This window comes from Vespula vulgaris, chromosome 25, assembly GCF_905475345.1.
Source record: "Vespula vulgaris chromosome 25, iyVesVulg1.1, whole genome shotgun sequence".
Classification (NCBI taxonomy): domain Eukaryota; kingdom Metazoa; phylum Arthropoda; class Insecta; order Hymenoptera; family Vespidae; genus Vespula; species Vespula vulgaris.
Genome location: NC_066610.1, coordinates 366,564 through 393,198, shown reverse-complemented (window position 1 = coordinate 393,198; position 26,635 = coordinate 366,564). Strand labels below are relative to the sequence as shown.

At 28.8% G+C, this 26,635-nt stretch overlaps 3 long non-coding RNA genes across 7 annotated transcripts; 1 reads left to right on the top strand and 2 right to left on the bottom strand.

Moving 5' to 3' along the window:
• The first annotated feature begins 1,135 nt into the window (after positions 1–1,135).
• On the top strand, positions 1,136–11,337 carry LOC127072448 (uncharacterized). Of its 2 annotated transcripts, XR_007785437.1 has the most exons (5): positions 1,136–1,261; positions 1,698–1,808; positions 1,891–2,711; positions 7,906–10,612; positions 10,721–11,337. It is a non-coding gene; the product is annotated as an uncharacterized LOC127072448 (long non-coding RNA). The 2 variants fall into 2 exon arrangements; XR_007785436.1 differs by lacking the exon at positions 10,721–11,337 and having other exon boundaries at positions 1,191–1,293; positions 7,906–9,397.
• LOC127072450 (uncharacterized) lies at positions 3,087–5,856 on the bottom strand. The gene is made up of 3 exons (XR_007785442.1): positions 5,524–5,856; positions 5,213–5,381; positions 3,087–5,132 (listed from the first exon to the last, which is right to left on the bottom strand). It is a non-coding gene; the product is annotated as an uncharacterized LOC127072450 (long non-coding RNA).
• On the bottom strand, positions 9,421–22,694 carry LOC127072449 (uncharacterized). 4 transcript variants are annotated; one of them, XR_007785441.1, is made up of 5 exons: positions 22,354–22,694; positions 20,031–20,539; positions 19,838–19,932; positions 19,251–19,407; positions 9,421–19,156 (listed from the first exon to the last, which is right to left on the bottom strand). It is a non-coding gene; the product is annotated as an uncharacterized LOC127072449 (long non-coding RNA). The 4 variants fall into 4 exon arrangements; XR_007785439.1 differs by having other exon boundaries at positions 19,838–20,257; positions 20,421–20,539; XR_007785440.1 differs by having other exon boundaries at positions 19,817–20,539.
• Positions 22,695–26,635: the final 3,941 nt, after the last annotated feature.

The following is a 26,635-nucleotide window of genomic DNA, read 5'->3' as shown; positions in this document are numbered from 1 at the left end:
TCTCCTGACGATTGCGTCCCGTCGAAATTAATGACTATGAGACAGTTCACAAAAGATTAATCGATCGTAAATACTATCGACTGTATAATACCCTCTTCCTTTTGTTGCAACATTTTGTTTTCGTACAATATTCCGGCTAAAACTAGTGACCTTCAGTTTCTTTTAACGCTTTCGAAGAAAACAAGACTTGTTCGTGAAATAATTCTCATCAAAGATCCATTTTTCTCCTTTTGTAAATTTTGTTCTTAGTTGTTTACATCGCTTAATCGTTTGATCTCTATTAACACGTAATAAATATAAAACGAATAAAGCAAATCGAGCCATTTTATTTTTTTCAATTTACAGAAGGCGATCATGACTGCAAAGAGTCATCGGATGGTGATCAAACAGGGATGCTGAGGCAGAATAATGAGGCAGATATTCGCTATCCGACGAAGATTCCATAGAAGAAATATCGTTCGAGGAGATCAAGTAATACTTTGAATTAAAACCGAACAATTTTATATAAAAACATCCTACCTTTGAAATGAGGAATTTAATAACTTTTGATTTTTCTTATAGAACACCCTATATTTTTTTAATTAACCAAATATTTTAATTATCTTTAAACAATTATTAAATAAGTATAAACCTAATAAGTTGATAATTAACCAGATTGATTTCACATAAAAAAATAAATTTTAGAGAAAATTATTAATACTTTTGTTTATAACTTTTACCCATTCATAAAAATAATTGATATGCATTTCGTCAAATGTTAGTCCGAATTAAAAAAAATAACTTGTCTAAAACTTTGTTTTCTATCTATTATTCTGCTGGTTATACTATAAAATTGAAAAATACATCGATCTTCACTGATTAATTTTATCCCTTTGAAGTGAATTTGCGTAAGAAAATAAAATTGCTTAATACATACCTATATACGCTCCATATATCTTGATCATTTCATACTTTTTTGAATTTGCAGATTCGGGATCTTCTTTTGTAAAAACTTATATTTAATAATTACGTCTTTCCACAATCGCATACAGATCTTATATGAGCGAGCATTTCGACGGTCTTTATTCGTCTGTCTATGCGACTCATTGTCATATGAAGCATTCTCATTGGTCGCTTCACTGCTCTGTGATTGGTCAACCACTCGTCAGTGCGCTCTTCGTGGCAGCACATGTATTTATGACACTTTGATGCTCTGCTAACCTGCGATTATATATTGTGAAAAAGAGGTTACTATTTATATTCAGCGAAGAAATAATCTTGAGTGAGTTATTGTTTGATTAACGCTTTTATAAGGTTAATTATTAAATTAAAAATTATTTTCTCGACAAATTATTGAACAAATATACCTTTCTCCTACATTGTTGAATTTATGTCCATGTTATCTACGGTACAGCGTAGAAAAGTATTATGTAGGGCAATTTGATACAAAAAAGTTAACCTTGATTTTTTTATCATTAAAATAGTATCTACAATTTTTATTTTGCTTTTGTTTTCCTTTTTTGTCTTTCTAATTTATTTGATGATCGAGCAGCAATGTTCTTCTTATTTATGAGATGAGCAATGTTTCTCTTTTTATCTTGGTTATGTTTTGATTCTTATTAATTATAATATTTGACAATGAGAGGAGTTAGAGGAATGTTTAAGAAAGTAAACAAGTAAAGCAAATCAGAACTACAGAGCTTATCTTATTATTTCAGAAGTTGCTAGTGAGGTTAGGATTCAAATGCATTCAATATATCAACTACTACGTCATCAAGTTTCTGAAAAACGAAATTAGTGAAGCCTGATAAAGTGAATATTCAAATAAGGTAATGTAAACAATAATGATAATGATATAATTATAGATTTAAGTATTCTCAATTTGATATTCGATGATTTTATAATTTCTAGTTTGCAGTAAAAGAAGAAGAAACATCACTAAAGATGTTGCTAAAACGTTAGCTTGTAGAGTTCAATAGTTTCTTGTCGAAATTGTATAAACCAAAAACAATGTTTTAAATCGAATAACTATGAGGATAATGATAAAAATGAAAATACGACTTCATGGAGGAAGGAGAATCTATCTGAAAGACTGGTTTTGACAGAAAGATTATCAAGGCTTGTCTCCCAGACAATACCATTGATTAACTATTAGAATATTGTGGTCAAGCCATACGATACATTAAACATAACCTAAATATTATGAAAAGAGCTATATGTACAACAGTTTTTCATATAGTATCTGTGGACGACAAAATTTTCTTCAAGCGATTGGTGTAAATGTAAAATAGTTGGGGCAGAGCTTTATTTACAAAAATTCTTTACCCAAGTCTGTTGCATTGACTATAAGGCCATTTTAAAGAAATTTGACATATTCAGATGTATTGAAGAAATGTCTCGCAAAGAAGACAATGTAAATGATCCTTTTAATAACGTTGTGTGAACAAGTGTACCAAAGAATGTATTTGTGCAATCTCATTCATTGAAGCTTGGTTTATATGATGCAGTTATTATATTTACTGCTGATATTGCATGCAGATTGGAAGAGTTAGGAGGTAAAACGGCTGTTGAGAAAAGGAGCAAGTTGATAAAGCACAGCTACAAACCTAGGTACTATCTAAAAAAGCAAGATTTTTGGAAAGATGAAAGAGAATTCATTTAGATAATACAAAAGAAGAAGAAGAAGAAACATTATGGTGATGGATGGTTTTGACTGCTGTTTTTACTAAAAAGTAAATTTTTATTTAAATTATTTTTTACTTACAATTTCTGAAAAGCTTTATTTCTTTAAACAAATGATTCGTTTTCTCAGGAACTATTTAAGTTTGACTCTTAATTTTTGCATAGTTCATTTGTACCATTTTTTTGATATTAAATCTCTAAAATCAGAGATATAGCATAAAATAAACACAAATATTTAAAAAAAAGAGATTAGAGAGAAGAGATAAGAAAGAAAGATTTTATCTGAAATCATAGTATATGTAATTCAATGAAATGATCCAATTATTATTTTTATATTCTTATTTATTTTGATTCAACTTAGAGACTTTCTATTTTCTTATAGTACATATTTCTAGTAGACAACTAGAAAAACAAAACAGGTAGACAAATAAAAAAGTATGACTCAAATTTTCATTAATTTTATAGGAAAGCACTTACAATATTTGCAGTATGTCAGAGTTAATGGAGTTACTCAGGCTTTAGATTTTATCATGGAAATTCATAACATATATCTTGGCTTATAGAACTTAAAAAATATGTCTTAATCATATTAAATAATCTTTCGAGAAGGAAAAAATAAATAAAATGGGGCATTCCAGTTGATAATTTATAAAAGATTTGTCAGTATGGATAGAACATATTAAAAATGATGGATGAATTAAATTATGCAATCAACAATTGCTACTTTTTGTTAGAATTGAGAATACTCGTACAATAATATTGTCACCAAGCAAAAGACAGGAATCTTTCAGCGATATTCTTTTTAAGCTGTTTGAAGTCAATTTTAAAATTTTAATTTAACAATACTCCAATTTATGGACTTAATTTCCAACATCGAATACATCAAGAAAAAGAAATTAACAAAACGCGCGTTCCAAAAAGGTTTCTTCGTATTTCAATATAAAAGCAAATCATTTTCCGATTGTTTAGAATAGAGATTATGATCAATAGTTTGAACAGGCGGCAACAATTGATTCTCCTTCTATACATAATGATCCTTTTCGTAGATTATTTCAAAAAGCATTGGTTTTAGTAACGATTCCCAGACAGAAATACAATCCATTAAATGTTTCACTATTGAATCATGTGGGACACAAACATTGGATTTTTTTTATATTCAGCATTCTTCGAATGATATAAGATTGTTTTATGATCGATGATTAGTTGTTGACTTCACTTGCATCACTTACATCATACCTTCTATATTGAAAACATTTAATGTAGCTATGTGTGATGTTCATTATTAATACATCGATTAATAAACATCACAAATTTTTTTAAGAGTTGGAGCGGCATTATTATCTTCCTTGTAATAAAATTTCAAAATATATCTTCTTTATTTTATCTCATTTATAAGGCGTAATAACTTTTAAACAAATAAATGAATATATTTCTAAAAATACTCCATGAAAACTCGACTTTCGAACGCGCGACATTATTGCCAAATTGATTGTTTAACATTATTAAAGTTATCTGTCAGAATAATGTCATCAATCGATAGAATACGAAGAAATATTTTTCTCTAATTAATTCGATCTAAATAAGGTAGTGAGACATAAAATGGAATGACAACCATGTTTCAACCACTTTTGGGAATTATAATTTTACGTATTTCAAATTGTTGCTTTTCTATTGACCTCTACTGTTAATTTTACTACTATGTTTCCGTGTAACTATTATTCGTGTATATAATTTAAGGTTGGAAATTAGTATAGTTTAGTATTAATAGTGTCACCATCTGACGAGTTGGAAAATTTAGAACAGAAGTTCTAACTACAATCGAATGATGGAAGAAGCAGAGAACTGGATTTTCCTTCAACAAACATTTCTAAATCTATTAAAGAAGACTAGGTTTTATTTTATATTCCATAAATCAGATATCTATAACATTTACTAATTTCTTTTTATCATAAAAGTAAAAGTTGCTTCTATGAGAGTCCTGAAGAATTAGGAATGCATCCTGATTTCTGTTGTTATATTTTGTAATTAGCGAAGTTATTAAGCGAAGAAAAAAAGAAACTATATGCGAAATAGAAAAATGGAAAATCTAAGATAGTTGAATGTCTAGAAAGTAGAGTTACTTTTATAGCACCATATGTTTCTCTAATAGTTGGAGCATTTCTAATAGAGTTGTTTCTTTGGTTCTTTATTGTCCAATATTATCGTACGTATCTTTCTGAGAAGCATCGATACAAGTAAATGAGTTGATGTACTTTTGACTGCAGCATGTCTAGCTGATTTTCTTCATAAATCCTGAAATAATTCTACTGGGAATATATATTACACTACTACCGTACAAGTAGTTGATTGTAAAGATTTTCAATAGATTCACAGATGGAGTTTCTTGAAGGATTTCGGAATAATATAAAAATCCTGCATAGGGTAGACTTGTTATTTTTGAAAAAGCAAGTTTCTCAAACCTCCAGCAGCACCTAATAAGTAACATAGATATATTAGATTTCCAAAATTTAATGCATAGTTTAAAATATAAATAAATTCGAAAGAAACATACCGATAATTTTTGAAAGCTTAGATGCTCCAATTATTATAGAAAGATTTGGTCTACAAAAAACCCTTTACTTTTTAGATATTCATCTGTCATAGATTCACAAATGTTTTATTCTTCCGGCATGTTACATTCTTCGTTTGTAGCTTCTCTTTCTTCTTCGCTTAATAACTATCTGTAACAAAATATAGAACAGATATCAGAAAGCCTTGCTAATTCTTCAGAATTCTCACACAAGCAACTTTTACTTTTATAATAAAAAGAAATTAATAAAGATTATAGATATGTGAAGTATACAATATGAAATAAAAACTAACCTTCTTTAATAGATTTAGAAGTGTTGTTTGTTGAAAGAAAGCCCGGTCCTCCGGTACTTCAACCATTCGATTCTTCGGAATGTATAGAAAATATATAGAACATATATAGGGTTAATTTTCATTTTTTTATAAATTTATATATATATATATATATATATGTGTGTGTGTGTGTGTATATATATAAATATACAGACTCCGCGACAAAACTATAGGACAATTTCTATTAAGTATTCAAACAGGAACAGTGTGCGAATAAAATTTTTATTCAAATCGTCGATGTTAAACGTGTAACGTTAAAGATAATATTTAGTGTGTCAAATTTGTTGTTTTATAAAATTCCATGTGAAAAAAAGTTGAACGAAAGTAAAATTAAAGTAATTAATAATTTAAGATTATTCCATGATTGAAATTTTAAAAATATTAGGACGAAGTCGTTGTATAACATATAACTATTTAAAAAATAGTGTAAATTATATTAAAAAACATTCAGGTGGTCGTCCCAAAGCAACAATTTCCCGACGTAAAAGTAAATGTTGGAACTGTACAACATATAGTAAAAAAGTGGAAACATTTAAAAAGGCGTAAGATGTTAAAAAACTCATCTCATTAAGAAATATAAAGAAGCTAGATTAGAGTTCGCAAAACAACCGACACACTGTTATAAAAAATGGAGAAGAATTATTTTTTCTGACGAAAAACGTTTCAATTTGGATGGACCAGATAGTTTGAATAATTATTTTCACGATATTTGGAAGGAGAAATTTTATTACAAATCTGGTTGATTTTATACATTTTCGGGGGTATCTAATCATTCGATCTAATTCAAAATTCTCAGGCAGGTCCCGCTCAATTTGGTTAAAATTCAGATGCTTCCATACAAATTTGTTATTTCCGAATAAATTTGAGTAAATCCGCCTAAGTTCGGGTGTTTCCGTATAATTGTATGCATTTTGGGGTGTATTTGATGTAATTTAAAAAATTTGGATAGGTGCGGTTCAATTCGATTAAATTCGGGTGTTTCTCAGCTAATTTAATAATTCCGGTTAAGTTTAAGTAAATTCGATTAAGTTCGTGTGAATTCGGATAGTTTTAAACATCTTCTGGTGAATTTTATCAAATTTTAGCAATTTCGGAAAAATTTAAGCAATATTGGGCAAATTCAGGAAAATATTGATAATTTTAGCAAAATCTGGTAATATATATACATTTTCCGTCAGTTTAAAACAAAATCGAGAAAAATCATGTAAATTCGGATAAATTCGAACAAATTTAAAAAATTGCGCGCAAAATTGGACTAATTCTTGTAAATTCGTGCAAATTCGAGTAAATTCGAGCAATATCGGATAAATTTAGGGAAATCTCCAAGCAATTATGGGCATTTTCAGAAAATCTGGACGTATCCAACCAAATTTAGGCCAATTTATTTAAATTCGGTTAAATTGAGGCATCCCCTAGACCAAGATATAAATATCCAAAATGCGAAAGGAACTTGGTTGGCAAAATTGGACTTTGAGTTCACCAACAAAAAATGCACCTCGAGTATAACGATTAATTCCCAACGACTTCAAAAATCAGATGAATAGAGAAAGAAATCGTATTACTGGCTAGAAAGGAGGCGAAACTAACATTTGGAGGAGCGCATTTGATTAACTTGGAGGTTCAATGGGTATTCCCAGATCTCATTCCCATTAAAGGATATTGTCGAAATCAGAAGTACAAAAATCTTTTTAAGAAATTAGTAACAGAAACTATCGTTTGGAGAAGGGCTCGTGATAATCGACATGAGCTAAAGTATCTGCAATATAATATATCATATATAAAATGTAGAATATATACATATATATATAGGTGTATATATTATTCATTATTTATCACCCTACTATAGAAGAATTACGTTACTGTTATTTAATTTTTGGATGAAATATTCCGATCAATATCAAACCAATCTTACGTAGAATCTCAAAATCTTGGTAATATGAAGAAATGTAGATCTCGCGTATAAGTATACATCTACCAAGATAGTGAAATAAGGTACCTAGAATTATCCTCGATCACGATAATACGATTTCGAAATTCTGGTTACTTTTCCTTCAGTGTGGTAAATAACTGCAAAAGTCTCATTAAAAATGTTAAGTTACATTTGAATACTATTATAGAAACTATTCGAGTGACATCTATGAATATAATGACAGTTAATTAGATGTGGATAATTATATGAAAATAATAATTCTAGTTTTAAATGAAAAATCTAACTGAACATCTTGCAGTTTGATATCTTTATTAATATCATTATTTTTCAATCTGTTAAAATACGGTCTGTTTCTTAAATAAAAATGATATCTATTTTTTCAATAAAAACAACACCTTTAATTTATTTTTCAGGGCAAATATCAAGATCTCTCTCCGTGGGTTGATAGAGAAAGAATTAGTTTGCATGTTTTAAGAAAATCGAGACAAAATAAGAAATCGAGTCAAACAGAGTATTCGATAAGTCAAAAGAGTATCGAAAGAATCGTCGAGGATTTAATAGACGAAGAAAATCAACTATACCTTATATTATTGTTCATTTTGTTATCATCAAGAGAACGCGATCTAGGTGTAGATTGAAGTTTACGTCTCAATATCTTCATTCTTATCGAATTACAAAAAATATTATAGAATGATCGCTACGTTGTTGAAAAAGTGGGCGTTCATGAAGGTCCCTACGAGACATCCACTGCGACTAAATATATTAAATGCTGGGTGAACAATATGAATGAATTAACAACGAACGAGGACATCGAAAATATCTAAGGACAGATATTAGCGCAGAATGGCTGAATGCACGAAAAATTTAGTTTAAGGAATGTAATTATAGACAGATTTGATATACACGCCCCCACATAATTCCGCATGAAACGAACTTTAACATTTAACAAGCAACAACGTGTGTACAATTAGCAGATTTACAAGCTTTCTTAAGAAAGTAATAATTTTTCCGAAACGTTTGTAAATCGCGTCCTCTTAACCGAGTTCCTTCCGAAAACAGAGGACAACACGTTGTTTTATATCAAATTCTCTCAGTACTTAGTTACTACTCGTTACTATTCTCTTCGAGTTTATTTCGAACTCATCTAGGCTCTCGTATATATCCTCCATCTCTATAATTGTCGTCCTGATAACTAAAGTCTTCGCTTTCTTGCAAGATTCCTTGTATTCCGAAGTTTTTGGTTCCAACCGACGCGAGATTTTCATAAATCAAAGTGGGACCCATCTCTTGACTTTCTTTCCAGAAGGAAATTCTCCTTCTAGGCGCTTTCTTGTTGTAGATTACAGTATCATAGACATGAAAAGGACTATAAAGTACCACGAGTCTATCCCATCTGATGGCTGACCTGGTATTCACCTGAAGCATACATCCACTCCTTATGGAAGAAAAATCACAGTTTAAAAACAACCCCGAAAAATCGACTATTTTAAGCGTAGATCTCTCTTCTTTTTTCCTCTTCTTTCATTCTCGGATTGCTCCTGGGTTATACTCTTCCTTTCTTCAAGCATTTCCCTCACTCAACCCAAACTTTGTGGCTTCACTGAAACGTTTACTAAAACGGAAATTATATCCGGTAGAATTTTCTTGGTACATGTTCTTTTATTAAAACAACTTTTCCTTCTTTTTTGAACATTGATATGAAATATTTAGTTCATTGCCTCCTTAATGCCTGCATCCTCGGAATATTCTAACTCATCCATCTATGAAATATCTAACAGTTAAATGCTACGTAGGCCATCTGAGTTCGAATGGACGATTTTATTTCTTTTTCTCATAGAGAATATCACATCATTGATTTTCCTTGAAATTTTGTATATAAAATTCTTTTAAACTTGTTTTATTTTACTTAGCTTTTTTAATTGCTTCTGTGCTTTTCCCTTCCTACGTTGAGGGTTATAATAACCCTCATAATAATAAGTTTAAATAACTACACCTTTTTGAACTTTTAAATTTTCCATCTCGATCATATTAGGCGTTTATTTTACAGGACTTAATTTCCATTTGCTCTCACGATTCTGTGAATTTCATCTAATTTTATCTTAAACATCGATCCATAAGCATAAGGTATACATATATACTATAAGAAAGAGGATTTCCATATCAGATGGACAACCCTGAAGAAGATCCAATGATATTATTAAATTTCTTGCAATAAGCATTTCCGCTGGAGACAATCCAGTCTTCTTATGTTTTCCAGATCTATAGATCCTCAAACATAACGGGATCCATCGATCCCAATTGTTTCGATCTTGAGTTAAGTAATTTATTATCGTCCTATGCTGACGTTCAACTTGACCGTCTGATTACAAATATAACATTGTTATCTTAGTTTATCGGATTACTAATTTCCTTAAATAACTTAGATTCAACATTTCTACTCTGATCGGTTTGTAATTCTCAAGGTACTCAGTGTATAGAAACAATTTGCTCATGTAGCAATAATATAATAGTGAATTAATCAACTACTGTTTTAAAAATTACAACTACTATTTTCGTCATAAAATTCCTAAGGGGAAATACTTCTAACCATTTACTGAAATAGTCTATTACTACCAGAAAAAATTTATTTACTCATGAAGATTTTGGAAAAAGATCTAAAATACTCATTTGCATTCGTTCAAAAGGCATTCCGTATACGTTGTAAATCAGCATCTCACTCTTTCCTTTTCTTGTTGGATCTTTTCTGGCAACGCAAATTGTATATGTTTTGCACTAATCTTTTATCTCCTATTTATAGGATAATATCTTTCCAATAATATCTTTTCCGAATTCTCTGCGAAGTTTTATTTACGATATTTGTCTAGAAAGTATCCAATCTTTTGCTTCAATCTTGTACCTGGATATGCTATTGTTAAAAATAGGTCATTATTTAGGGGAAATTTTGATAAGAGCCTCTGTCAGGTAGTCTTCGGTTGATAACGATATGCTGTTGAATATCGTACTCATCGCATTTCATGATGATTGAACGCATCGAAGAAATAATGTGCATTAAATTTTGCCAAAAACTTGACGATTCGTGTTTAAAAACCATCCACATGATTCGCAAAGTACATGAGTGAGGTAAATGCATAAGTGATACACAAATTAAAGAGTGGTTTAGGAGATATAAAAATAGTTGAAAGCGACCTTTGTTTTGATAGTTTATATTCACTATTTTTTTTGGACTAGGAAGAAGTTATTCACCATGAATATGCTCTAACATGAATAAAAAGTATTACAAAAAAATGTTGGAACAATTGCGTGACATGATAAGAAAAAACAATCAAATTTGTGAAAAAATGACAACTGGATGCTGCATCGTGATAAGACTTGCCTATTCATCAATTTATTCGACAATTTTTTTTGAGATGCAGCTTTGTCAGCACTTATACAGTTCTGATCTAATTCCCTGCGACTTCTGGGAATTGAAAAATACTCTTAAGGGAAAACGATTCAATGGCATGAAGGAAGTAAAACAGAACGCGATGAAACGGCTGTTAGCTGTTCCGAAAGTTAAGTACAAAGAGTGTTTCTGAAAGTGAGAGGATCATTGGAAGTACGTTGTAGCTTTTAAAGGGAATTTTCAAGAGGATATTTAATTCTTTCTTCTGCTATAGTACAAAATCGAATACTTTCTGGACAAACCTTGTACACCGAAGTATCCTCCCATGGAACCATCATGCATTTCTCACAAAATATCTTCAATTCATATTTCGCCTGAGAAACAACGATTTGAATAATATGAAATTTTATACTTGGATCCTCCTATTTCCTTCTTTCAATAAATTATTTAATTATGCCAAGTATATCTTTAGTGATGATCTTTTTGCTAAAATCTCCTATCAATTTGGCCATTTTCCTCTCTCTTTTGCTTTGACAATAACATTAATTGCCGATCGCTCTAATTCCTGAAATCTATCAAATTTTTCCGTTCCTCCATCATTTCTTGCTTCACACAATAATTACATTGCGTCTCCTAATATGATCGTCTGGATAACACATTTGCACATTTGCGACTTGCCTTCTCTTTACACAACTTCAAAATCATTACGACGTAGCTGCTCAAGTTATTGAGTCAATTGTCCACCCAAATTTTTTAAAAAAGTAACCATCAAAGAGACACATGATATAATCACAATATAAATTTTGTTCCATGTAAATAGTAATGAAATATTTTGACGGAATTTACTACGGCGAGCAATTCTCGTCTGGTAATGAAATAATTTCTTTCGTCCTTATTGAAAACCCTACTGAAATATCTTGTATCTGTTATAGAACTTTTCTTATTCCATGACCAGAAACATCAGTGTCTAAAATAAATTGTTTTCCTTTTAACGGAAAAACAAGAATTGTCGATAACGTGAGAGTTTTCAAAAACATCTAATCTTGTGAGAAATGATATTAGAATTTGTATTCAACAAGCCAGTAATTTTATATATAAATTCAAGATTTTCCGAACATTTCTGACCTGGAAAAAATATTTGAGCGGAAAATATTGCGTGATAAAATTTAAAGGAAAAATAAGTTTTATTACATACAATTCTAATAAACCTATCAAGAGGAGTATTCGAATATATATTTTAGCAGATTCAGAAACATTATATCTGTATAATATAGTCCATATTATGAAAGTATCATTTGCGAAAATCTTTCTCCAGATTTATTGGTAAGCACTAGAATTATCCTACATCTGTAGCAACAATTATTGAATCGAGTAAAAGGATATCATACGTATACATACATTATACTAATATATCCTTAATTGAAGAATTACAAAAAAAGAAATGCCACTTGACACTTTACTATTAAGGATATGAGGAAACAGGGGATAGAAAAATCTTTTAGGCCTTGGATCTCTTCAGCGGTACTAGTATGAAAAAGACATGCTATATCAGGTAAAGGTCTGTCTACGGATTATGAGAACACTAATACTACAGCGAATCGGTCTATACCGTAAAATAAGAAACAAAGTAGAAACTTGCTGGAATTGTACTCTTATTATTGAAAATTTGTAAAGGGTTTCAAGGTAATTATAACATCTTCGTATTATTTAATGGAAAATGCAATGGTATTTAAGTGAAATTGGGATTGTCAAAAATCGTTCAAGACATTAAGAAAATAGTGCTAATTTTCAATAGAATAATGTGAATGGAAAGAAGATATACACTGTATAATATATGTTAAACTATAAGCCTGGAATTGCAAAACATTCTCCGGCGTAACAACATAAACGTTATATACAAATATACAACCCAGAGTCTCTTTAAAAATCTAAATTACACAAATTTTAATAACTAGCAACGTTCTCTTAGACAGTTTCCCTCGAAAATAGAAAAATGATCAATGTTTACTGTTAAAGCCTTTTTGGTATCTAAAAACGGTCTATCCGCTCCGGACCACCTTTAGGCTGGCTCATAACATTGGCTTCCTTCTCTTCATTATCGTTTCGACAAATGATGTCTTCACTCAGAGGATTTCTCCTAATTTTTCCATGTCGTTAACCTTCGGCTCTAGGATTCCTCATCTCTGATAAATCCATTAAGATTCTTAGGAAGATCATATGTCTTTTTGATACGGATCCTCACTTCCCATGCCAGAGAATGGAATTGTCATTCTCCCTTCATATTCAGTTATCCTACATTGACGCTATATTTAACCATTCATACAAAAGCGTTAATTACTCGTAGATTTATCCCTACCATTTTGTCTAATTCCTTTTTTGATCGATCTCTCTATAAATAGTATTAGACTAAATAGAATAATTTTCTCTTTCTCTCTCGAAGATTTTCCTATGCAGTATACTACATCGTTGATCTTTTTCAAAATTTTATACAGACTTCCCCAATTTCTCTCGAGTTTCTGCGCTCTACTTCTACGTGAGAGTTGAACAATCATATTTTCTGAGCCTCTTCTAAGTTTTTCTTCTTCACTTTACAATTATATCAGGTATTCATCCTTCATCTCCATCCATTCACTCACGGTTATATGGATTTCGTTTAGCATTGTCCTAAGTCTCTTGTAAGTATTAACATGTATCTCCCTCTTCTCATCCGAATGAACAGCATTCTTAAGTCTTTTTTAGCATTTTGCTTAAAAATTACTTAGTATTTTTGCTGGTCATAAACTGGTTATCTTATACCTCTGGATCTATAAACTAACAAAAACAATAGAATCCAGTGAACCCAAGCTCTCTAGTCCTAACGAATTTTGATCAATTATCGTCTTGTGCTTGCTTTCACTTGATTGGGAATGTAACGCTGTCGTCCTAATTTTTTGGATTCTTAACAACTTCTAAATCTAATCCATGATCTATCGGCAATTTCTCCTTCCTCCTTTCAAATAGAGAATCCTCCGAGGAACTCGTTTTATAAGAGATCAGTTTATGATACATTCAACGATTCCAGAATTTCCTGTAAACTCTTCTAAAAAACCTTAAAAGAATTTTGAAAAATCCTTTTCTTGCTCATCAAGAAATTCCTATAGTTTTCTTGAAATATGTCATTCAAACTATTAATTAATTTTCATACAATCCTCACTATCGAACCTGAGCTTCATAATATAACTTGCCACGTCTATCAAATCCATCTTTGACAAAATGTCTCGTCCTAAGATGCAATTATCCGCAATATTCGTTATCATTAGAAATAGTTCTCGAATATTCCCTTGACTCCATCAAAAATTTTATCTTTTTCTGCAACCTAATCTCTTCAAAAATTTATATAATATGGAACATTGACGAGCCACGTTCTTTCAAACCAACTATCTTAAGTTTAAAACAAAAAAATGTTCAATGTTTGTTATTAAAATCGTTTTGATATATAATAATGGCCAATAAGCTCCAAGCTCGCTCGGAACCATATGTAGCTGTATTTGTTAATCGTAGACATTCAACGGGGAGTTTATAATAATACTAAAATATTTTTTCCAGTAATATTATACTGAAAACATACCACAATATATGAATCATCTGCTTCGTAGTAGACAACTCTTTTAATACTTGTGCATCATAAAATTATTATTTATTTATTTTTTAAAGTACCTATAATATTTTTATAAATAAATGAAAATACGTTGTTTACAATGTGTATTATTTTCAGACTGTTCGCGTCATTCTCGACGAATGTAATAGGTACCAAAGCCAAATATAGATAAAATATGAAAACAAGCGCAAAAAGTGGCGAACGATGTTTCCATCATGCACCTACCATATCGATGTAAAAACTTATATAGTATGTTACTTCTCACGGTAACATAATAATCAGATAAAATGGTTGAAAATTTAAGGGAGGATCGCACTTTTTCGAATTTTTGAAAAAGTTATATTTTATGCATGAATTCCGTTCTCAGAAAAACATCATTCTTTGACACGATTTTTTTTTTCAAAGAAAATAAAACTTTTTAAAAAATTCGAAGAAGCGAAATCCTCACTTAAGAGATTGATTGCCAGGCAAATTGAAATAAATATCTCAGTCAGGCCACGAACGCCGTTACACAAAAGGTGTTTTCAAGAGTGAGATCTCATTCTATAGATATCGCCTTCTCTGCGAATAGGTTCTTGTTTCTTTCAATGAGAGAAGGTAGTAATAATCAATATCATGGTCATGTCTATTTCTTCTTATTGAAGCAATTTGTTGCATGCACATCTTCAAGTTGTATTATATGAACCTACGAAGGATCATATAATAGATAAACATCTCAAGGGTAAATATTCTTAAAAATTGGGATATCGTTAGATACTCTCTAAGAAAATGCTTAGATAAAAAGAAGCATATTTCTTACGTTTCCCACGATTTGCCAGCATCGTTCGAATTTAGGCATTGTTAGTACACAATTTCGATAATGTGTCGAGTCTGACAATAAATGAACAGTGAAATTAGATTCTTAAACGAAACAAGCCGTGGTTATCTGGAACCTACCTTTAAGATATCAATTCAGTATTAAGGTATCAGTATGGTTACGAAAACAAAGAATCATACTTGAGATTATTTCATCATTTTGAACAATCTATCTTGATAGGCCAACCAATGGATATCATTACTTCCCTTTTCATATACTTTTTTACTTAAACTTCTCTTCTTCTTATTTTCTTTCCTAATTTTAATAATGTCTTCATAGATGATTCGATAGAAATCATTCATTCGATCGACATATTTCGAATAAAAACCGAGTCTCGATAGCATCACTATTCCTCAACCAGAAATAGTCAGGACAACTAACTAAACATGAACATCTCAACATTTGTATCTAAATACGACACAACGTTTCTGTTGAAAGTCTGTAGTCGAAAAAAAGTATCTAAAAAATAGTATGTTCTTTGTTGAAAGTCTGTAGTCGATAAAAAAGTTAAACTTTACTTTAGTTGTTTAAAATGGCAGAAAGAAGAAATATCATTTCATCAATTATTTAGTAATGAAGAAGAAACATAAATTTTAGAAAAATTTGTGTAGTAGTAAGGAGGAACAATTTAGATTTTTTAAAAAGAAAAATATAAATAGAATTTTATCATCGGATTCTGATTCAGACGTTGATAAATGCAGTAGTTGTGATAGTGACTTTGTTACAAATGCTATTGAACAGACTTAGCAAAAATTAATAACTAAGAAAGATATCAAAGATGATAATGCCGAGAAAACTACAATTAAGTGCATTAAATGGACTGAACTTTATGGACATCAGAAATCATTTTCATTTACTGCAACATCATCTTTATTTATTAATAACGAATTGATAGATTTGCTTGCAAAAAAAAATAAACAGACATAGAAAACAAGAGTTAAGTAAACCCACACTAACTATATTGGCACGGATGTATTAATGAACACCAACTAATCCATATGTAGAATGTATTAGAAATAGAAATTTGATATATTTAAATTTTTAGGATCAATTTTATGGATGGGTTTTGTAAGAATAATAATAATAATCCTATAGTAAGAATAATAATAAATAATCCTATAAACGATTATTTTTCAAAAAGCTCATTGTATATGTTATGGAACAGATTCGAAATATTATACTTTTCAGAAACAAAAAACAAAGAAGTATAAAAAGATTTATAATAGGAAAAAATATCGTCATTGACGAAATATTAATTTCTTGGTGTGGAAAATTGATATTCCATAAGCAATATATTCCAAACAAAACCCATAAATACGTAATAAAATTATTTAAATTATGCTCTTCTAAAGAATATACATGATCAATGAGGATCTACAGTGGAAAGTCAGTTAGTGATATCAGAGAAACTGAACTGGCATATAATATATGTCTGCAACTTACAAAAAAGCTTTTCATCTAGAGATGAACATTATACATTGATAATTTGTACACTAACTATGAATAGATTATATCGTGTCTAAAATAGAAGACTCATATAGTTGAAGCAATTAAAAGTAATAAGAAATGCATTCGAGGACATTTTTCAGCATAAATTTAGAAAAAAGAGAAATGATATTCAAAGAGATTCTCGGGACGTAAGAATTCTATCTACGAAGTACGTTCCCATTATGGTGCCAAGTACAAAAATAGACTTAATATCGATGAACTTTCTACTAGCTAACAACTATCCAGAAAATTAAATGCAGTAGGAATTTTCGCATATAAGTGTGGAATAGATCGCTCGGATCAATTAATAATAACAATCAGAAAAGAGGTAAAATAGTACCGAAAACTTAGTATACAATTTCTCCTTGGAATTACAGTGATTTACAAGCAATAAAAAAGAACATAAAAACAAGACAATTTAAGAAACTGCTAGTTTAAGATATATTACAGATTTCTACAAACATAATACAACCTTCTTTTACACCTAAGCAGCACAATATTGCAATTAGAAAAAATGCTTCTAAAGTAAGTATTAGACGTACACGTAAGTAGAAATAAAAGACGCTCTGTGGATTGATCAAAGGCAGAAAAAAATGTAAAGAGGACAACAATATTTTATTCAGATTGCTCCGATCAACCTCAGTTCAACGTGTTAAATCTGAGTTAAATAACATGAGACCTTGTTCATAAAAATGAATCGAGGATTACAACTCAATTTATTCTTAGCGTAAATCATTATAAAACTAGAAGTGATGATAACCTTAAGAATCACGGCATTTATGCTGTGTGTCGAGGAGAGTGATAAAGCCGCATTGGAATCATCTTTAACAGCTACGTATAAAACATTAGATTCTATTGTGGTGTATTCTGAATCCGTAGAAATTGTAGCAGTAACACTTACACCTATAACCGCAAGAGTTCCTGCGAGAATTCTTGCGATTATAATCACGAACGGAACCGCACTTAGAATAATTTTAATTTACGTAAAAGTAAATTTACGTCTGTGCAATTATCCGTACAGTCTTTCTCTTACGTATATTTATTTTTTTCACTACTCATGTTTAATATTTTCCTAAATTACATATTCATGATAAAATGACAGAACAAGATCTAGCATTGTAAAAAATTGCTATTATTCTGATTCTGTTATACGATGGTATGAACATTTTCACTCTTAGGGACTTTATATGGCGATATAATTCAGTTAGAACAATAATTTTCACGGGTGCCGAAATAACACTTGTAAAACGATTAAAAAGAAAAATTATTGGAAATGTATATGACATTATCAATACAACTAAGGATTTGAAAATCTATTGGAATATTTAGTAATAGTTTTCAGAGAACAAAAATCAAATGTATAATGAAATCTAGAAATATCATACTCCAACGAAGAGAGAATAATTTTTTACAGAGTTCACATTAAAAGAATAGGAACTCGATTAGTTCACACAACAGTATGCAGTGAAAGATCCAAATAGTCATAGTACGCAATGATCATTATTTATAGTCTCAATCTTACGAACTATAACTATACAAAAGTCTTTGTTCTTTAGCAATGATTCTAATTCGACTTTTTTCTTTAAAAAGCAGGGACTCTGTTGAAACTCTTCCTTTATCAACAAAATTGATTGACTATTTCATTAAAATTTTATATGAAAATAATCGAACGAGTTTGTACACGTGGTAAGAGAACAAAGTCATGATTCGCCGAATCATAAAGTTCCCGAATCTATACATCACTGTCGTCTTCTTGTTCATTTTTTGGTATTTTGATATCAAAATATCGAACGATATCAAATAAATGAATCGCGGATTTCACAACTAATGTCGTGAGCAAACATAAAAGAGACAAAAGAAAAGTTAATTGCGCCGTTAATTAAACGGCTCTAATCGATGATCCAAATATTTACTCTGTGTTAATAAAAATAAACACACATATCAAGAAAAAAATGAAAATAGTTAAAAATGTACTATTTATGAATAAATCTAAAAAAGGAATTATTAATAGTTGTGTTCGTCAATAATTGATTGAAAAAATTAAAATCAGTAAGTGCTGATTTGGATTTTTCATTCTTAACATGATAAGAATTGAAGAAACATAATTTTGTTCACTTACTTAATTAAGAAATTCCATGATGGCTCCAAAACACTCACCCGTATTGTAGACTAAAATTAGGGTAGATTGATTCGTAATAAGTGAAAAATAAGGTAGTTTTACGTCAAAGTAAATTGAAAATGAAATAGATTGAAGTTGTAATAAATTGACTTGGTAAATTCACTTGAAAATGCAATGATGATCTAAAAAGAGATTGAAAAAAAATTTATATTAAATTTATTATAATAAAAATAATCATAAAATTATATTCGTTATAAAATTTCAATATTTACTTACTATTGTTCTCCTATAGAAGAAATGTGCTATGTTCTTGATTATCTTTCATGATATACTGACTCTAATACGTATAATTATTTATTAATTAAGAGACGGATCATGAATATAATTCGTGAATATCAATTGGATGTTTTACACGTAAGTACAATCTATGAAGCTGTAAAAAAAAAAGAAAAATAAATAAAACTTTATACGAACAAACACTGCCTCTAGATCGTTTTTATGTGTGATCTATTCAAATAAACATGCTCCTAAAATTTAACTAAGATCACAAAACACAAACGAATGTAAATTAACGATAAAAGACTAATTATACTTCACAATTCTTCTTTTATTTTATCGAAACAAAGATCGATTCATCCACGGCTGTACAAACAATTATACAATGATGATGTAAATAAAATAAAAAGAATATCATTGCTATCAATGTTATAATAAAGAAGAATCGTTAAAAGAATATAGCCAGAAAATAAGAAAGATTATTTGAGTATTTATTAATAAAAAGTAACAATGAAATAAATAGAAACATTACGGAATAAAAAGACTTAATAAATATCAACTATTACCTACAACAAATTTGTACCTACTGGGCAACTTTTCTCTTCGAATAGCTGCACATTCAACACCATGTCAATCAATCTGTTCCTTCACTATATAAATTTATTAATCACAACTCCATGCTCTTTATTAAAAACAAAAGCATCTCATGAGGCATAGTAAAGTCCAATAATGGAAGTTGTATTCTTCCATCTTAACAGAACACAACAAATTTGTACCTACTGGGCAACTTTTCTCTTCGAATAGCTGCACATTCAACACCATGTCAATCAATCTGTTCCTTCACTATATAAATTTATTAATCACAACTCCATGCTCTTTATTAAAAACAAAAGCATCTCATGAGGCATAGTAAAGTCCAATAATGGAAGTTGTATTCTTCCATCTTAACAGAACAGGCAAGTGTAGAATAAACCACATGCAGTTCGCAAATTGCTAATTGTCTAACTCTGATCAACAAAATATTAATTATTTTGCGCTAATTATTTTATAGTAAAAGTACATAACACGATTAATAATTATGATTTATTAATAATTACGATAATTATTTATTAATTTAAAGTAAAATAAAGTTAAATGTTCATTAAATGATTAATAAGAAAATAATATTACTTGCGTTTCGATATTATGAGTGTTCTCCAAAGCAGGTATCTTATTACTTTGCAACAAAAATGATCTAGTCCTATCCCGTAGTACAATCTTTCATAAATTCATGTATGAAGATAAATTTCCTAGAACATTTCAATCAAAATAGAATAATTTTATAACAGAATTAAAATAATTTTATATCAGAACTAACGTATCTTAATAAATATTCTTATACCAGAATTTACTTGAAATATTTTAACGAATACATGTAATTTATCTTTAATTATATGCAAAGACTAATAAAAAAATTAATCTACGTATTGATCTCGTTTATTTATATTATACTACGTATTAAAAGTTATCCATAACACATGCTTTTCAAATTTAATATAACTATGTATTATGACTTATAAAATAAAAGAACTTTATGCATAAATATAAAGTTTTATCAAAAATTCGAAAAACGGAGTTCCTAAATAAAAGCTTTCTCTTTAAAATGAGATCTCGTTCATCAAAATCAGTAAAGAATTACGCCTGTTCTCAATTATCGGTGTAAAAGATGTTTTCTATATTTTTCGAGAAAAGAAAGTTTCGTATCGTAACGTCCTTCGAAATCTGTAGCAAAAAAGAAAAAGCCTGTATCCTCACTACAGATTTTCATATACACGCTCGAACGGCATATGTTGTTTCTGCGAAGTAAACGAAATAAACTGATGATGGACAGTTTTTCTAAACCATTTGAAAGACAAATAAAAAATGCGTTTGTCAAAACAACAAGATACGATGCTTACACGGAAAAACTATGATAACTAACTCGAGCATTTTGAGGAATTTTGGACAGATGATTCAATGGTAAAAATAAAGAAATACGTTAGTTTCTAAGATATTGTTAAATTTTAGAAAAATCTATAGTTCTTTCTTTATTTTATAGAATAAAAAAATAGACGTTCTATAAGCAACGTGTAGCACCTTAATAAGCATCTAAATTCATAATTTAGAAATCGTAAGTTCGAGACTGAATGATTCCGATGTTTCTTTTTCTTTACTTAATAATTTAATGAGGTGTTACTATCCAATTTTTTTATATATCTTTCACTCACAGTTGAAATGAGTTTCAGGGTGATCTGTGCTAGATAGAACACAGCAGCGGTACAATTTCGTTAGATGACAAATGCACATAAAGTATATACATTTCTCGATTATTTTATTAAAAATAATAATTAATGAACATATACTTATATATTATATATTCTTTTTATATAATTTTTATTCTATGAGGTTTTCCTCTAGAAATAATTGATTTTATATTATTATTAATAATACAGTAATAACAACAACGGTAAGAAAAAGTAGAAGAATATACTTATATTATATACATCACGTATAATAATGGTAATTTATAATAACAAAAAAGAAAAAATGTGTTATCTTCGTGATAGTATTCTGTGCGAGCTATCAACAAACTATGTCCTTGATAAAGTCATGTCCGACATATGACTACCGATCGATAGATACATCTCATATTTAAACTCATATTAAAATAAGGTAATATATAAGTATTCACTAATTATTTTTGATTAAACATTCGATAAAATTTTTTTCTCTGTCACCAATTTATATATTAGTTATTATGTGTATCAATTATATTTATTATACTCTATACATTTTTCTCTATTATACTTTATACATTTGCGAAGCAAATGAATACTAATGCCGTATCTAGTACGGATTATTGCAAAACGCATGTCACCATCAAAAAGAGATATAAAAAAATTCAATTTCAGATACTTTTACTCAAATTCAGAAAATATGACGCAATAATATGGTCTATTCGGCTTTCGCAAATATCTTTTAAACGCAACATTCTCTGAACTTGTCCACTTTAGAGAAATCGCATATTTTGCTACTGATTAGTATATTGGACGACATTATAACTTAGAAAAGAAAAGTTAATTACCTGTAAATGTGAGGACGATGAAGCCTCGTGGCTGACTGTTGGCACATACGAATCTAAAATGATCTTTAATGGTGGGAGAACTAGTAGATTTGTATTTTTAGTGAAACTTCCACTGCGGCAACAGTGGAAAAGATGTTCTCAACCTTATTCTTCAACCCTGCAATAATAAATAAATACGAAAGTACAATAAATCAAATAATAAGTGAATTTATGTAATAAATTTGAATCTGTCTTATAAATATTCTAAAGAAACAATATTTATCTCTATCTATTTATTATTATCTATAATTCTCTAATAATATAAAATTAATAATTAAAATGAAATATCAAGAATCGTTAGAAATCGGAAATCATCGGAAATGTTCGGTCAATATCTAGGAAGAAGAAATTTATGGCAAAGAAATAATTTTAAATAAATAATAATGGTATGAAAAAATAATAGACAAGGGCTTTTAATACAAAACTTTCATTATATATACATATATACATACATATATATATATATATATATATATATATATAATGATACACACACACACACACATATAATCTAACATCGAGACATATATATGTCTCTATTTTCTTATTGAGAGAAAGAAAGAAAAGAAGAGAGAGACAGAAAGACAGAGAGAAAGAGAGTGAGGTAATTGTTTTTCTAAATTAATATTCAAGTGCTTAAAGTAAAAACTTATAAATAATAACAAAAAAAAGCACCATACAATTTTCAAGTAACTAAATTTAACTTACAGTAGTCATAGTATATTTTTAAAAATTCGCTATACTCTTAATATCTCGCTTCCGTTAACTAGCCATGACCGTCCTTTCAAAAACACATGCAGTAATTAGTCTTGACATTAATACGCTTTCTCTGTTTATTCCTATACGCTTTAATACCTCTCTTCCTATCGTATATGTAGCAAAACAAAAAACTCGTAACCTTAAGAATGTTTTTATTTATTTACTCAAGTCTATTGTTCTAGCTTGTGTTCGAATAACTGCTCTCATCATGTGGTTTCGTGATTTTATATACATATACATATATATACAGAGTACAACTTTTACATGAAAACCTCTAAATACATCCGCTATTCATGATTTTATGGAAAGAATGTTCACGACAAAGTCACATTATTTCAAAAGACACATTTTATGATGGAAAGAATTGTTTTCGAAAGTCACTTTTTTTAGAAATTTCAAGATCAGGTATTTTATTAAATATAACTCCAGAATTTGTTTGTATAAATTCATTCCTCGAAGTACTCTGAATAGAAAAGTATAAAAATACAATGTCGGAAAATGATTTGTTTGCGAGATATTTTAGAAAAATGATTTATAATAGATTACATAGTCACAATTATGTGTATATATATAAATCTGAAAAATCAGCTAATACATCTTTTGTAGTTTTTCTTGTATAAAAACTATATATAGTGTATATACACATACACACACTGTATATATATATATATTTATATATATATATATATTTATATATACAGGTTTGAAACCAAACTTATACTACATATTACTAGATCAAATAGATGAAAAAGTTTTCAATAAACTTATGCCCAAAAATGTTTTATTGAAAAGATGTATACTTTTAAAAATATTTATGATTTATAGTGGTAATTATAAGAAATGTTTCAATTAATGATTGTCAAACTCTTTCTTTTTTTTCATCTTCTTTTTCATATCAGTTCTCTTTTTTTATGTATACGTATTATAATTCTCAATGATAGTTATTTTTTACAGAAGATGAATTTTGGGAAGATATTCAAAATGATTTATTATTATTTCCAATACAGTTGGAATATTTGGAAGAGTTCGGCAATCATTAATTCGACGAATGAAAGTCTGCATTCTTGCAGAGGAAAGAATATTCGAATATATTTTATAACTGCTATAATAATACATATATATACAGGGTGTTTCTGAAAAATTGAATTTCAAGGAATAAAGATAGAAGTCTCTTTCCACACAAATAAACTTAAATGAATTATACTGTCGATTATTTTAAAATTATTTAAATAATTTGAAATATACGCGGAATATACTATTTCATATTACTAATAATTTTTCTATTTCAAAATGTCATTGGAATCGCGTGCGAAGTAATAATGTAATCGAGTATTTGTATCGCTAAGATAGAAACCAAAATATCGCGAAATTGTGTTTGTTTCGCGATTTAAACAAATGAACTTGCATCGATGGCGTGCAAAGCAGTCGTTAGAGTCATGTTTGTTCTCAAAGTTTATTGCTTTTTTAACAGTCGTACAGACTATATTTATAAAAGGTAGTAGAATTTCACGAATTAACTTCAGTGATCGTCCGTTACGAAATAACTACAACATATTAGAATTAACGCATTATTGAAGGAGATCTCAAGTTTCAAGGATGTCGATCTACTTCATTTTCAACTACCTACAAATTATTTATTATTTAATTTCAACTTAAATCGCGACATTTGTTATCAAGTATTTAGTATGCCTTAAAAATATACATTATAATGATAATAAAATTCAATCAATTTTTCAAAATATTTATGTTGGAATAATATTATATTTCAAGATTAGAAAGAAATTGGAGTTATGTATATAATTTTTAATATGGAAAAAAAATATTACTATATGTATCTAGAATAAAAATATATAATTAACGAGGATAATCTTAGATAAGACCACCTCTGATTTTGATGAGCTTTTACACAGTGAAAGAGAATAAAAAATTAGCAGGCATATATTTTTTCTTAAGTGTAAAAACTAGACGGTTTTCGATAAAATCGATCATTTCGTCGCAAAAAAAATTGATTAAGATTAAAGAATTTGCTTGTATTGCTTCGAAGTGACAGAGTTAGTGGTGCAACAATTAAAGTATCAATTTGTCATTTTTGCGTCCTCTATTCGAATCCATTAATGATTTTTTTTCTTATTCTTTTTATTCTTTATTGCGAATATTATGAATAAACGATAAACATTGTCGTATATAACAGAATACAAAATACAGGCTTATTAATTAAATTCTGGTTTACAGAAAATTTAAGATTTAGTCAGAGATCTATTAATTAATTCATGAGTGGATTTACAAAATGACGAATACTGATTAACTTTTCTTGTAATTTATTCATTGGCACTTTATAACTTTCCTTTTTTCAAACGCATCTAGTTCATTATTTAAGGATTTTGCTAAAGATAAAAGATAAAAGATCTATTCCTGTTCTTTTCTATTGGTTAAAACTGCTATCGCCTACAATTCGCATTAGTTTAAGTTTTAATAAGAAATATATTTTATTACGAAAGGAAGTTTAATGAATTCAAGATTAGAAAAATTTAACATAATGTATTCCTATGAATATTTTTATTGGAAAACTTCTGAATTGTTAAAGTCTCGAAGTGCTATGAGTGTCAAAAGTATGCTAGGAAGAGATGATGTTAGGTGATCGCATGGGTAGCCTAAGTTTCGGAAAATTATAGTGTATCGAGAACACAGATTTTTAAGTATTCCTAATTTTCAGAGAGGAGAATACTAAGCGAAAAATATATACATGCAAAACGCAACAGTATTTTGTAATCATTGTTTGTTCATAATCATCTTAGTAGGTCATATTTAAAATTAGAAATAATAACTTTTTATCGAGATAATACAGTCGATATTTTTGTAATATATACTGTTTTGATTTGTTTTCAATTTGCAATTATTTTTATAATCGATCGTTTATAATAAATTTTTTATTTTAATATAATTATATTATTTTAATTCGTCTTTTTTATGAATGTTTAACGATTGTACATACGTTTTTATATTGTAGTATTTTATATAATCTTCTTTTTTTATGATCCTTGATTATATATATTTTATCTAATATATTAATATAATCTATATATTATATAATGTTTGATATAAAATATATTTATTTCTATATTCAACTCAAAGTATTGGAGTCGATATTAAATAAATGTTTAGTGATAAACGGTAAATAATAATGAAAGTGTTGTATCCTCATATGCCAGATAATCTTTCTTTAATCAGTTTATTAGTAATAATAAATAAATCTCCTTCTTTATTCTTTATTTTGGATGCAACATTGCCATTATTTTTTTAATTAATTAATTTTAAGTACAATACATTGTTTTTTACAAATGACTATAATAAATATGATAAAAATATTGATAGAAAATGAGATTGTTTACAACGGTCAAACAGGAATATGCTAATTATTATAAACAACGATGTCAATAAATTATCTTTATTTAACAATAAGTATTTTTTGTAATAATAAAAATCA